Source organism: Pygoscelis adeliae, unplaced genomic scaffold (genome assembly GCF_000699105.1).
Source record: "Pygoscelis adeliae isolate BGI_AS28 unplaced genomic scaffold, ASM69910v1 Scaffold373, whole genome shotgun sequence".
NCBI classification, from domain to species: domain Eukaryota; kingdom Metazoa; phylum Chordata; class Aves; order Sphenisciformes; family Spheniscidae; genus Pygoscelis; species Pygoscelis adeliae.
Genome location: NW_008824370.1, coordinates 97,679 through 101,038, shown reverse-complemented (window position 1 = coordinate 101,038; position 3,360 = coordinate 97,679). Strand labels below are relative to the sequence as shown.

Here is a 3,360-nt window from a genome sequence, read left to right as displayed (position 1 = left end):
GCCCCCTCCAGCCTGCCGGGGCTGTCAGAGCCTCGGGGCTGCCGTGTCCCAAGGGATCCCCTCTCGGAGGTGGCACCAGGCAGAGTCCGGCTCGCTGGCATGCAGGATGGCTCCGCTGCCTGCAATGAGCCGGCACCTGGCTCTCCTGGCCCAGGGGAGCACCCACCGGCACCCAGGTCCCCGCTGCCACCACCGGCAGAAGCAGGGGCATGTCGGGGGCACTGGGAGCTGCGGGGGGGAGCGCAATATTTCGGATGTCCCAAAGGGAAGGCATGTCCCAGGCAAGGTGCTGAGGTGCTGGTTTGGCACCAGCTTAGCAGTGAGGTGGTGACTACCATGGCTGCTGGTGGGTCGGGGTGTTTGCATGGGACGGGGGTCCAGCCAAGTGGATCTGTTGTCTTCGTCTTCATCTCCTTTTTTAAGCAGATTGCAGGTCTGGCTGATAAAGACACCCATGTTGATAGAGGGTAATTGGATTTCTGCAAGACATTTGACTTAGCATGGCACGACGGTTTGATTAAAACCCTCTCGTTATGCGAAATTAAGTGAGGGCACATCAGGCAGATGAGAAGCTGGCTCCCGACTAACAGGAAACGCTGTTCGTGGGGAGCCAGCCCGCAGCGGAGCGGTGCAGCGGGACCCGGGAGACCGGCCACAGCCACCGGCATCGTATTTTCTGAGCAGTGGCATTTCCAGGTGACGCTGGTGGCCCGTGCGGCAAAGGGGGAGGAGGGCGTGTGGGTGCACCTGGGACCAGGGCTGTCGGTGACCGCCACCAGCCAGGGGATGGCCGGGAAAGCAGAGCCCCAGGGGTCACCCCAAAGCCTGAGCTCTCAGGGCAGACGTGAGCTCTGATGAGCCTTCATTAACCCCTAATTGCAATCAAACATAATTGCAGGCAGCTGGGCATCGCTGAGCTCTCCCTGCCCGGGAAGGAGATCCCTCTGTGCCCCTGCCAGCCGGATTTGGGGAGCTTAACCGGAGGATGCTCAGCAGCTGGAGCATGGGGCTGGGGTCAGGGTCCTGCCCTGTCCTGCGACCTGCCTGGGTCCTGGGGAGTTCCCCAGGGAGATGCAGCCCGAGAGCAAAGTGGGTGACAGCGGGGCCTTGAGGACGTGCTTTCAGGGCCCTCCTTTCCCCGCGTCTCCCGTGCTGTGCCAGCGGGGGGAACAGGGGCAGACAACCCTGCCCGGCATGGCTGTGGCTCAGGGCAGAGCAACTCTGCATGGTGGGTCTGAGCCGCTGTAGGTGGGTTCAAGGCTCAACAGAGGCTTAGGGACCAGTTCCACTCCCAAAGTCCCATCCTTGATCCCACCGGAGATGTCCGGAAGGTTTTGCCTCCTTTGTGAGCCGGCAGCGGGCTGGAGACAGCCTCGGTCCGGGGAGGGGGTGATGAGCAGCTTCCCTGCCTGGGAGCATGAGTGATGCTCGTCAGCGCTAAGGAGCCAGAGCGGGGAGCAATGGCCCATTGGCCCCCACGCTGGGAGGTCCGTGCTGGAGTCAGGTACCTGGGCTCGCAGCAAGGAAACGGGAACGTGCTGGGATTTGGGGTCTCAGAGTGTGTGGCTGGGGAGGGACATGAGAAAGTAAATGGGACCCTGCAGGGACAAGGAGCTGGGAGGACGGAGGGGACCAGCTCTCCGCAAGCAGAGCTCGCAGTCATTAATAGTGCCACCAGCACTGCATGGGAACAGGGACACAGAGAGCGCGGAATTGGGAATGCAATTATTACATGAGATTTTTTAGCAGCAAGGTGTTCACTCGCTACCGAATGGCCATTGCTCGTGCCTGGGGTTTTGTCCGGCATTCAGCAAGCGGCTTCATTCCCCGGGTATCGCTGGCAGGAGAGGGAGCAGGAGGGGCAGAGCCCCCGTCCCGCGCAGACCATCTGCCGCCTGTTCAAGCGAACGAAGCACCAGGAGATCATTAGCGCTGTCGCGAGGCTGTGCACGGGGTGTCGACGCTCGAGACAACAGGCTTCGGAGCGTGCTTGAGAATTACTTACCGCCCCTGTCAAGAGGAGACCACGTCGTTAAGGTGCTCTGACACCCAGTTACTGGTTTTCCCCCTCCTCACCCTGGCTGAAAGCCACCTCCGTGCTGGTCCTGGGGGACATGGCCGGGAGGGGCCGAGCGTCACCCACCCTCCGGCCAACGATGGTGGTGGCACCAGCGGGGTCCTGTGCAAAGTGCCGGGATGCTCCGAGACGGGGCAGGGGCAGAGGGGTGAAGTGTAGCTCCCCCGGGATGGCTGGGCCATGGGGAACCTTGCAGGGGGATGGCAGGGCCATGGGGGACCTTGAGCTACTGGGCATTTCCAGGAGGAGATGAGGGTGGACTGGAAAGCTCTAATGGGAGAAGTGGCCCTGGGAGAGGAGGGAGGAGAGAGAGGAGAAGCCTCGCGTACAGCCCTGCTGATGGCTGGCTGTGTTGTTGGGTCGGCCGGGGAGTTGGTGCACCGCAGGGCTGTCCTGGGGGTCAGCACAGGGCGCCTGGCACTGCTGGGGGCAGGGGGAGACCCCATTTAACCAGGGGTTAAATGCACGGTTCCTACTAGAGCCAGGGATGTGCCTACAAACCTCATCCTGCATCGCACGGGATGCATTTCAGACCATCAACGTGCTTGCCCAGGAGTCCGAGGCTGTTTTGTGTCTTGCTGGACTTTCTCTCTGCAGCAGATGAGCCTGTTCCTCACGGAACACCAGGGATGGCTGGAAAAAAATCCTTTCTCTTCTCCTCCAGAAAGCACACATGAAAGTTAAAAGCCCAGATGAGTCAGCCAACCAAGAAAACCTACTTTATTGAAGCGTTTCCACCTACATTTTAACTTTTCTTTTGATCAAAAAGATGATTATTAAAATATTCTGGCTAAAAGAGGCAATCTTGGGGCTTGAAGACGCCTTCACCGGAGCCGGTGCTGGAGCACACGCCGTGCTTCTTCGCCTCCCCGGCATAGCCCGGTGGGATGCAGCTGCAAGCTGGGACAGTGGCACGGCGAGGAGCAGGCCCAGAGATGCCATAAATCAGGGTAACAGAGCAGTTTTGCCAGGCTTTTGGGCAGAGGAAATGATTTCCTTCCCTTCGTGCATGAGCTCTCACCCCGGTGCTCATGAATCACGGTGCAAAACACTAAAAAGGAAAAAGGGGAGAAAACAAATAAAGAAATAAATTATCATAAAACGAGCTGGAGCAAGAAAGTTAAAAGCAGTGCAGGGCTGTGGCAGGCAGAGAGCCAGGAGGATGATCCCTCCCAGCCCAGCCCAGCCAGGGGTGAGAGACTCCGTCAAGGGCAGCGCGGTGTCGGGGCGAAACTCCAGGAGCGGGACCCTGGGGATGCCCCAGCAGAGGGGCTGAAGGCAGT

General features: G+C 59.8%; 1 protein-coding gene across 1 annotated transcript in view; it reads left to right on the top strand.

The window, feature by feature from the left end:
• The window catches only part of SND1 (staphylococcal nuclease and tudor domain containing 1), a gene marked incomplete at its 3' end in the record, with an annotated part of 76,699 nt that overhangs the window by 5,323 nt on the left and 68,016 nt on the right, over positions 1 to 3,360 (top strand). The gene's annotated exons all lie outside the window — the stretch shown is intronic.